Here is an 11,686-nt window from a genome sequence, read left to right as displayed (position 1 = left end):
TTAATATGCATTATAATCATAAATCAAAGTCGGCAACGCTAATTTTGACACGCTGGAAGACTAATCACTGTCTGAATTCTATCATCAAATACAAATACATGTTCCCATCTTAACCAGAGCCGCAGAGGCACAAGTGAAATCAATAGGAGGAAATCAATTAGAATGTGTTTGCATGTATGGATTGACACCTTGAATCATCAGTCCTATTGATCCTCTCCACTGTGATCTTCATGAAACCCATTTGTTCCATCTAAAGTTTGCTCATCCAGCCAATACGTTGTTCTTTCTCCTCCCCCTCTGGTTTGCATAAACAATGGCAGAAGGGTCGGAAAGACAACATCATAGGACTTCGCGAGACATATAATCATGCCTTTCCAAAATGCATATTCTGTGGAGGAAATAGAAACGACAATTCGAAGCAATTTCGAAGCGTTGTTGACAAATTGGCATAAACGCCTGCGAACTGAAGCATGTAGCATTCAGACAAATTGAATGATGATCCAGTTCTAAGCTGCGAAAACCATCCCACCCTAAAACAAAAAGCCCTGATGAACATCCTTGTGACTGAACTGATTTCAGTTAATTATAAATTATGCAGTCATTGTGGGCCCACAAAAGAAGACATCCCCACTCTGCAGTCAGATGTAATTACCAAAGTCAGGCACACTTCACTGTGTGTGATCCATCCGACAGCCAACGCTGACTGATGACCTTGCCCGGTAAAGACTCCCTCAGTTGGGTCGATGAACACACCCCCCCCCCCCCCCCCCCCCCCCCTTCCTTCTAAACTTCCTCCCTCCAAAAGGTCTTAAGTACTATACCTGCTCAGACACCCATGTGACCCCCAGTGTTCAGGTACAAAGCTATTGACAATTCGGATCATCACGCCGTCATGGCTAGTCTTGCCTATCATTCACAATCAAGGGTTTATCTCTCCACGTTGCTATGTGGGGCAAAGAAATATGACTCCCCGTCAGCGGGTGGCAGAAGGGGTTGGGCTTTGGAGTCATGTAGAAGGGGAGGTGAGGGGCTAATTTGACACAGCTCGCTTGGCTTGCCATAATTGCTCCGTCACTGTCAGTCCTTGAGAGGCCTTCTTGCCGTACAATTTGGACACAATTACCAGCCGTTTACCAGTGGCCGTTATGCCCGTCGCCCCATCCCTCCCCCCCCCCCCCCCTAAAACCCCGCCTGTTCTCCCGTTTGGCCGGTGGCTAGGATGTGCCATGCCTCATCAAACGCGGATGCGGCCCATTAATGAACACTGTTAGCATTTCTCTTAAACTTCTCCTGCCTCTAATAAACATGCAGTGTTCCATGAAGGAGCATTGCCATCCTCGTGACATGATATTTATTGTCGGTGCTGGTGGGAGGGAGGGAGGACGGGAGGACAGAGGTGAAGGGAGGGGTGGTTAGAAGTGGAGAGAGATATATCAGCGATGAGTAGGGGAATGAGGGAGGGGAGGTGAACAAAGACAGATGAAGAGGAAGGGAAACAGACTGGAACATCTCTTTCTGCCATCACACTGTTAGTGGCTACCGCTTAATATACATACGAATTCACCTCGGGGCTGTAGCGTAACTTTGCAACCTGAAGTTCCAGAATAAACACATCACAAAGGCCTGCTGTGCACTTTGTCAGAGCCTTGTGTGCAATGTTTAAAGACTGATCCTGAAAAAGGAATTTTAGATCAACATTAAATATCCAAGGCTGAAGCAAACGTTTGCAGTTTACTGCAGCTGCTTCACTGTAGAAACTCTCAAACTGAGCGAGGAGAGACACAATGATACAGTTGTAGGAAAGTTGCATCCATATTCTTAAAAAGTAACCCAAAATAGTAACGTGGCACCTGAAAACTAAATGTTTCATGTCAGCCAATAAGAGCAGTGTGCATATTGGACATTACAGTTCACAGTTCTAGATGGTGTTGACATTAAAACAATAAAACGTAAATAAACTACTACTGATGACCAATTTTCAGGTTCTCTACTTGGACCACACATATTGCATATTTCCTCATACATGCACTCACACAAAGACACACGCACACACAAAACATAAAGTCACACTCAGCATAAACGTGATCTCATTCCTCTGCACCTTGACACCTGTTTTGTCGCCACTGCCAAACACAAGCAGAGGGAGGAAAAGAGAATGCAAAAAAAAGAAAGAAAAGAGTGAGAGAGGCTGAAAAAAGAAGAGATGGACACCTGTGGTGACATAATGACGCCTGTGTCCTCTAAAGAGCCACTCATGACCTCCTCGGGGGCCCCAGGGCGGCCCCTGTGCGTCGCGGCGAGAGCTGTCGTTACTGATCGAGGAGTGCAGACACACATGAGGATAAAGCACACAGTTCCTCACAGAATATATGTAATGTAAGAATGTAGACAAAGTGTTTTGGTGCACATAAAACAAAGCACGGAGAGGAAAAAAAAAAGCGATGATCAAGCATCAGACAATGGTGTACTGTCTCCAGAGACGGTGGCCTCCACAATCAACCACTACTCCCTCTCTCCTCACCTCTGAGACCTGTAGAAATTAATGATGCCCAGTGCAACTGCAGTCAAAGGCACAAAATGGCCGCTCATTAATTGCCTGCTGTCACAGGGGCCATTATGACACAGCTATATATTAGATTAGATTAGGTGCATTGTTCCTGAGGCCACTGATGCTAAACAAAAATAGAGAGCTTGCTGGTCAATTTCGGAGAAAATGCTGTCGCATATTTGATGTGAGAAAAATGTTACTGTCTTTGTAGTGTCGTTCGAGCTCTATTTGCATATGCTTTTAAAAACTCTGCATGAAGACGGCACAATGCTTTTCTGCGCGGCTGTCTAATGCAAAGGGCTTTAACAATGAGCAAATAACAAAGGGATTCTAAGTCAGACAGACTCCCAACACATACACGCACCAACTCACGGCACAAACAACCCGGGCAGGAGGAAAGTGTAAAGACTTTTCATGTCTCTGTAGAGATAGGCTAGCATCCGACTAAGTGTTTGGTTGCTCACCGAATAAACTCATTAATTTGCTTAATTATGAAACTCCCTATCAATTCCCCCTCCCTAGGAAGTGTTCAGTGGGAGCAACAACACAACACGTTTAGGGGCTATGTTCTCACTATCACATAATAAACAAACAGAAAATACACCAGGGCCTGATTAAAGGCCTTTACACTACAGAAGAGGAGAGGGAGAGGCGAGAGGAGACGGTGTTTGTTTCTCTGCTCACAGATGAAATTGTTTCAGCTTGTTTTTGACAGCTACAGCTACAGACGAGCTGGCTATTATTGTGTGTGTGTGTGGAGGGGGGGAGAATGGTTGTAATAATTAAAGCACACGACTAACCTGAATAAATTAATCCTTTTTTGTGTATGTGTGTGTCTGTGTGGGCAACTGTGTGCAAACACAAATGTGCAACTGCACGTTCAGACAGGCTTTGTTCGTCCTGATTAATTTTTTTTGTTTCTTGTACTGTTTGTATGCTTGTGCGTGCATGCACGTGGTGTCCGTGCAAGCGTGTGTGTGTGTGTGTGAACATTTGAGTGTATGATAAAAGTGATGCATGCTGTATTGTGATGGGGGAGCTGTTTGCTTCGTTCTCGCCGCTCACAATTCTTATCTCATGAATACAAATTAAAAGTTTTAAGCCTTTTGCTTCTCTTTCTTACTTTCCATTCTAATGACTAGGAAGTACGAGTTAAGACGAGAGCAGGGCGTTGTATTAGACGTACAGCGACTTACTCCCCGATCTCAGGATGTTACTGCAAAATAAAGTCCTATATTCAACATCTTCTATACACTGAAACAACTCGGAATCAGTAAATACTACCAGGAATTGTGAAACAATAACAAACAGACTTTTTAAACACTGAACCAGTTTGTCATTCTCATACCATGTAGTTGCAAGAACATTCCTCATTCCCCATTGGAGAATCTGTTTTAAAAAAAAACCCGGAGAAGTGTCGCAATTTAGCCTCAAAACTGTAACTTATAAATAATATATGCATCTCAGCTTTTCAACACACACAACAATCATGCATTAGAAAAAACTGATCTGTAGCTTGAACTGAATCTTTTGCCCTATGAAGCCATCTACTCTACAGTCCATTTGGAACAAGCTCACCCCTTTAACCCACAGTGGTTGAGTAGCAGTGCATTTCGCCCTGATGTTGACAATGACACAATCGTGATAAAAGCATACATGGGTAACACACATTCATACACATGCATGCACACACACGCACACACAGTAACCGCAGTTGTAGTTAGTTGTATGTATGATATTCACCTGCGTGCACACACACACACACACACACTCAAAAAAAAGGCAGGGCGGGGGGCTCTCGTCAGACAGGGTAAATCCCATTATTTGGCCCTCATCCCAGAGAGTGAATTGAGAGTCAAGTAGGATGCATGTGGTAACCACAATGAAATTACAGCTGCTGTGAGGCCGAGCGCCGCTAATGCACCCCCATTGTGTCCTCGAGTGCATCTAAATAAGCAGGGGTAAAAGGCAGCCTGTGCTAGGGCTGCCAGGGTTACAAACATGGTGTGTGCGTGTGTTTCTAGAGGTAAATGGAGGCCCTGCCCATGATAGAGGGCTGTATTTAGGCTTGATGATGGATAACCTGCGGGGACCACCTGATGCGGCTTTGTTGTATGTGGGTTTATGAGTGTAAGTGCAGATGTTTGTGTGTGTGTGCAGGCCCAGGATATTTTCCCTGACCCACTTGAAAAGGAAATGATTCACTGTCACCATCTACCTGTAACTCAGATCCCGCAAATGCTACAGCGTGACCGTGAAACCAGACAAATGGAGCAAAAGCTCTTTGTGATATTGTGCCTGTAATAAACCTGTATTCCTCCGATTTCTTATGTCCTGCACAAGTACAGAAGTAGGCTGTAGATCACGGGCCTTTGCTCTGAGACAGAGGCAAATTCCTCTGGATTAAAAGCAGCCATACTCTCCCGCTGCACAGTAACTAGGACGTCAGCTAGGGTGGGACTAAAAAAGAAAAAAGAGAACGAAAAGAAAGAGAAAAACACTAAAACTGTCAGTCGAAGATGCAAAACAGATATCCGGATCTATCCATTATGAATGAGATATATTTGAAAGGTGGAGGCTGAATATGAACAGTGAGGAGGAGGAGGCGGAGGACACTCACTTACCCCCCCCCACATACCCGGCAACGCTTAACCCTCTCGCAACCCCAAACCTCCCCTCAACCCCTCCTTTCCCCCTCAGCGCAAGCACCAGTTCATCAACAAAAGCCTTTGTACAGTCAACAGGGCTGTTTTTATTCATGTTACATTTATCTTCAGAGCTGTCCATCAGGCGCGGCTGGGACGGCTGATCTAAAACAGAGCCTGAGACTCATGACAGGAGGATAGAGCCGTAACTCCGGAATGCTAACCTCCGCTGTTATTTGGCCCGCAGAGAGAGCAAGGGAAAGGGAGATGGAGGGAAAAGAGAGCGATACACAGCCTAATGACAGCTACAAACACAGACCTGCCTTTGTTCCAGCTCCATAAAACAGCGCACACTTCAGTGGGATTGCTTTTGCTTCCATGGGCCTAATCAAACTTGTGTTATTTAGACTTCAAACATGGCCTCCAAAGAGAGACAGGGAGTGCGCTAGGTGTGTGTGTGTGTCTCTTGCTAATAGCTGCTAGCATGATTCGGTTAAGCTGCTTATATTTTCGACATAAATAATGCATCCAGGCAGATGCGCTTGACTTTAGTTGAATATGAATCGCTCGCATGATTGACACCGAGGTTTGTTGAGCGCCGAGTTGATTCTACAGTCTCACCTTTGGAAATGGGCCTGTCTCATTTAATATCCCCGATGTTAACATAATTATGACAACCAGCACTGATTCATGTATGTGTCTGTGTAATATCCATGACAAAATTAGGCTACTATTTTTTGAGGGGGGGTGTGGGGAGCAAGCTGGGGAGATTTTAGTAGAGTATCAAAGGCAACTAGATTGTCTGCCTGTTTAACAGCTAAGCCAAAATCAAATCAAAAATAAGAGGACTATCTCCAGTTTAATTCTGGATACCTTCACAAGACACCCTACTTACCCACCCACAAACCCTGCCCCCTCTTAGCCCCCTTTTTTTTTTTACAGTCATTGATTCCAATCAATCAACACTAATTAAGCAGGGACCTATACACATATATGTCACGTGCTAATAGGGTAATGATATGGGCATTTAGTTGGTGCTTTAATCTTATGCTACTTGCAGCTAACACATAATGACACTCTCTACCCAGCCATGGGAATATTTATAAGAGTCTGCTGAGAGCATGTGGACAGACACACACACACACACACACACACACACAGTCACACACACAGATTGGTACTTCACACTGGCTCAGTGTATTAAACCTTATTTACAAGCTAACAGCTATAACCATTACAGATACGGCGGCGGAGAAAGCACATTAGGTGCAATGGGCCAAAAGCGTGTAATCCAAAACAATAAAATGTAAATTTGAGTCAGTCTTAACGCACTAAAAAAAAAAAAAAGCACACATGGCTCATCTGCAAACAGATGAACATCTCTGTGACACAATATGTTCCCCCCCACCCCCACCCCCCATTCTGTCTCTTTTAAGACCATGGCGAATCAAGGAAGGAATGTTTCTCATTTCATTTTTAATCCCCCCATCAGTGTTAAGGTGCTGTGGATAAATACATTGCAGGCTCCTTCCCTCTCGGAACCCACGGCCCTCCCCATCCTGAGCACAGCGAAACGGCTCACAGGCGAGAGCACAAGTAGCTGAAAGTCAGCACTGAATACACCATGCATACAGTGTATACATATCCATAACTGGCCAGTACTGTTCATGTTGTTGAATGCTATCAGTGTATTTCACACCCCCATGAGTTACTTTCATATACATTTAACCATTTTTCCTATGCATCTTGCAAAAAAAACCTCAATGACAAACAATAATTGTGTAGTGGATGCCTGACCACACACACTACACTACAGTGCCAAAATAAAAGCACACACACTTTGCGTTGTAGCAAATGTATGTTCTCGCAAACAGCCGTTTTCTTTTTCTAGCTGCTTTCATTTCATTTCTTTCTGGAGGCAGTGCAGACGGTCAAAAGTCACGAGCTGCATTCAAACTCCTGACGTCACGACGACGCGGTATGCTCATTCTCCTGCTGAGCCAGCAGGATGCCTCAGGCCCGTGTACTTTTTTTTTTTTTCCATGACAATACTGTGGAGAGGTTTCAGGTGGGAAGGGAGCCCGAATCCGTTCCAGCAGGAAGCACTTCACTGACTTTGCTGAGTTGTTGTGACTGACTGGGGCCGGGTATGGAAGATGACTTGCCGTACAAGAGTTCAGATTTACTTCAATTACAATGAAACGTTCGATTCAAATATTCACTGTGATGACAAACCGTGTTCTAAATTGTCTAGAAAGCTCTACTTTCTTATCATAACTAATAGATAAATGACCTTTTGTTCTTTCAGGACTAGCCAGCCGCATTTCATCTCAGTACCCTTTTCTTTCACAACCGGACAGACTTTGAATGCTTTTATATTATAGTCCTATTTGTTTTATATTGTCATTTGTGGAGGGGTTTAACAACACAACAGCGTTGAAACCTCACCTTCATATCAGACGTTCAGGAGTGCTGCAGAGTCCAGATGACATTCTTCCTCCGCTTATTCTGAAAGATAAGTCAAGGTGAAGGAGGAGCAAATGTAAGACCGTCATTTGACAAGCAATAGCTTAATCAAAACAGACACGCGGAAAAGTTTCCTGACTTCACAAACACTAAAACTAATCACAGGGCTCCGTCCTTGCAAGCCCTTAACCGTGCAGCTCATCTCCTGCGCCACTCTGTTGTGTGATATGCAGAAACAACCTAAGGTAAACTCAGTGGTGTTTGTAAGGGAGTTCTCTCTCTCGCCTACTCCCGAGTGATCATTATTTGATCTTGTTTGGTTTATTATTCATCTTGAGGGAGCTGGTTGTGACTTGTGGATAAATGCCATATGAAAGGTATTGTGCGCCGAGGATGCATCCTTACTTTTATCCCGGCTCCCAAAACAGATCAATTAGTAAAACTAAACAGTAAATTATTAATCACATTGCTTTGTGTCCCCGTTCCATCACTGGAAGAAAACAGTTCATTAGAGAGACAGAGAGAGGCAGAGGGGGGGGGGGGGGGGGGGAGAATGTGGAGTGATTGAGAGGGGCTTTAAACCGAGCTGATGCTGTGTGAACATTTGAAGAAAAAAAGAGGGAGAATTATCAAGCATGTCCATCATTCCAGGTAACTTCCAAACCACCCCCCCCCCGTCCCCGTCCCTCCTAAAAATGACGTGCACTCATAAAACGGGGTCAAGCAGTGAAGGAGTTCAATGTCACAGCCATCATATACCTTGCCCGTTGGGGTGCGTGTGATTAAAATAACACACAGGGATGTTTCATGTCATGGTGAGCAATCAGACCGTATTTGCAAAAATATTCAGATCAGATGAATTTTAATGAGGTGTACACTCGAGGGGGATACCGCCGCCAGAGCGCTGGGGATGGAAGGTGGAAGCAAGCCCATCCTCTTATTTGCCAGAAGACAGCAAGGTACATAAACTTTTTTTTCCTGCTTCTCTCTCTCTCTCTCTCTCTCTCTACCCTTAGATAAAAAAAAAAGAGACAGATCCAAATTCAGGGGTCTACTCAGTGTTCAGATTGCTCTGCTGTTCTGAGTTGGGCAATTTGAATAAATTATTCCAAATGAGAAAAAGGAAAAAAAAAAATCGCTCAGTGGGGTTCATTTTGTTAGAAATTATATTTTCGCAGGAAAGGTTAATTTTGAAGGGAGCTTGAATGACTGAGATCTGGGGGGGCTGCAGAGGGAGTGAAGGTAGGGGAGAGAGAGAGAAGGAGAAAGAGAAAGAGAAATAGGTGGGGGGGGGGGGGGTCGCTGTGCTGCACGAAGAGCATTGGGCGTCAAGAAGGAGAAAGGGGCGAGAGAGGGATGGAAGGAGGGAGCAAGGGAGGGAGGCAGTTATTAAAAGCGATTGCATTGCCTCCCGGATGTCTCAGGAGAGCAGAATCAGTGGAGATGTTAAACCTTGCTTGACACCCCAGTTGGATAATTGTGGGTGTGGGAGCTAATCAGCGGAAGATGTCTCCTCAATTTAAATCTTGTCAGTTAGTGAAGATTAGGCCCTCCTGTCCCGGCCACCATTAGCTTTGTTGCATGTCAATGCGCCGGTGAGGGTGTCCGCCTGGTCCGGCTGCAAGGGTAAAAAGGGGAGCGTGACGGAAACCGCAGATTTATTCCGGCTTAAACCAGTATGGCATTTTCAAGAAAACCCATATGAGGGGGAAAAAGGGAATTTATGCAGCCTTTTTGAAAATGCATTTGTTACTACTGACCTAACAGGGGGACCCTGTGGAATAAGAAATACAGTGTGGGGATGTGCTCCAGATTTTTCTGCAAGAAAAACATCGGCAGGGTAGTTAAGTATGATGTCGTACACAAACTAGGGGCCAGGGAAGCAAATTAGGGAGCATTTGCTGAGATATCTCAAATTATTAAGGGGAATTAGAATTTTGGTAATGCACAGACCAACCGAAGTCATTAAACGTAAAACCACACCGTGTCCCTGCTCACGTGCTGTACGCTCTGTTAAAATGTTATGGGCTGAATTTGGGCTGAAGGAAATCATTAACCAAAATGTGGGGAATAGTTTCAACCCAGGTTAAAAGGAATGACGGGTGGAGGTGGCTAATTCAAAAATGCAATGTAGTGAATTTTACAGCTCGAGTCTGGCTGGCCGCGGGCCATGACTTTGCATTCCCCCCCTATGGTAAATATTTGTAACAGATTTTTTCCTGCAGGACAATGGTTCCTTTCACTAAAGCAGGTCCCGTAACCTCGGAGTGAACGCGAGGTCAGGGCAAATAAACAAGGCGGCCGTGCCAAGCTGAGCGGCTCCACTGATTCCTGGGCCGGGCCTGCTGCATACCAGGCCCTCTGCTCTCTCCTCCTCGCCACCGGGGTCTGAGTGCTGACAGATGTTTCAAGCCCAGCTAAAAGGGAGCTTTGAGGGAAAGAAAACGAGGGGAGCTTTGCTCTCTCTCTCTCTCCCTCGCTCGCTTTTTCTCCACATTTCCACATCTTTTCCTTCTCATCTTACTTCGATCCGAGTGTGTCCGGGTTCCCAACACAACCTCGGACACCTGCAAAACACAAATCATGCAAAAGCAAATAAAGAAAATCATGCCGAACTACGTCTGAGTAGCACCAGTATGATCAACTGTGAGCATGTGTGTAACCTGTGAACCGGGTTATAATTATCAGGTGCACAACCCAGCAGCAGTCTGACAAGAGAAGTGTGTGTTTAAATGTCTCCGAGCAGAAAAGAAAGAAATGACACGACACTATAATACGTGGGGTTGTTTACAGGTATTTGTGTGTGTCTTTAAATGCACACAAGTCAGAAATCCTGATGTTTCAATAGCACCGGCTCCCAACCCCCCAGACCACTTCAGTTCTGTCGAAGCGGTTAATGCTCCTCTCAGAGAGAGAGAGAGAGAGCTACCGCCGGCTACCGCGACGTGTAACGAGTTCAAGGCCCGTTCAGGCCTGAGGCGGCAGACGGTAAACAGTTGTTGCCGGCTGTTTTCCGCGGAGCCCACACAAAGCCTCTCTGTGTGAGAAACAACAGCTACAGCTGGGCTGAGCAGAGTGAGACATCGATCCATAAGCACGCTCCTTTACACCCCTCCGAGCACTCGTCTGGCAGTCAGAAGGAGCAGGAGCAGCAGCGCATGCCAGAGCTGGGCACTGCACTGCAAAAAAAATATCCCTCTTAACCAGACGTTTAATCTGGTGCTGAGCCTCAAAACCTTACATTTAAAAAAAAAAAGAACAGGGATAAAAAATAATATATATATCAGCAGTCAATAACATCCGGGTTTAGCGTACAATAAAATGTGCTATTGTTTTTTTAAAGAGACACAAAAAATGACACTTGTCATCTTTTTCTACACAGCAATACAAATACATTTATCTTCTATAATCTATTTAAACGTTGAGTATTCTCCTGAACTCACATTGGCCATGAAGGGCCCAGTTAAAAGTATCAAAGAGGGCAGACAAGAGACTGGCGTTTAATCTAATCTACATTCTAATAGTTGGGGAGACATTAATTATTGATAAGGCCGGCAATTGATTGGTTAATAAGATAATGTAATTGAGAAATGAAAATCATCAGAGTTGAGTGTGTGTGTCGGCTGCAGTCTGAGCCGCACGGGGGTGGTGGTTGCGTGTGTGTGCGCGCGTGTGTGTGTGTGTGTGTGTGGGGGGGGGGGGGGGGTCTTAGGGGATTGCCCCTACATAGGCTTCCATCATTACTGCCACACTATAAAAGCAGAGTGGTGATTAAAAGGACTTGATTGATTTGACTCTCATTGGGATAAGCTGTCCTCGTTCCGTCACTGGGCTCCGCCTGCAAGAAAAAGAAAAAAAAAGTGTGTGTGTGTGTGTGTGTGTGTGTGTGTTTATAAATGTATTCAGTGTGTGTTAATGCATAAAATCAAATCAAATAATTAAGTAAATGTGTCTGTAAATTTGAGCGTATTTATATCTCGTAAATTTCTCTGCAAAAAAAAAAAAAATGTGGACATGAAAGTAAATG

Source organism: Pholis gunnellus (genome assembly GCF_910591455.1).
Source record: "Pholis gunnellus genome assembly, chromosome: 22".
Lineage (NCBI taxonomy): Eukaryota > Metazoa > Chordata > Actinopteri > Perciformes > Pholidae > Pholis > Pholis gunnellus.
This window is presented reverse-complemented; position numbering follows the sequence as displayed.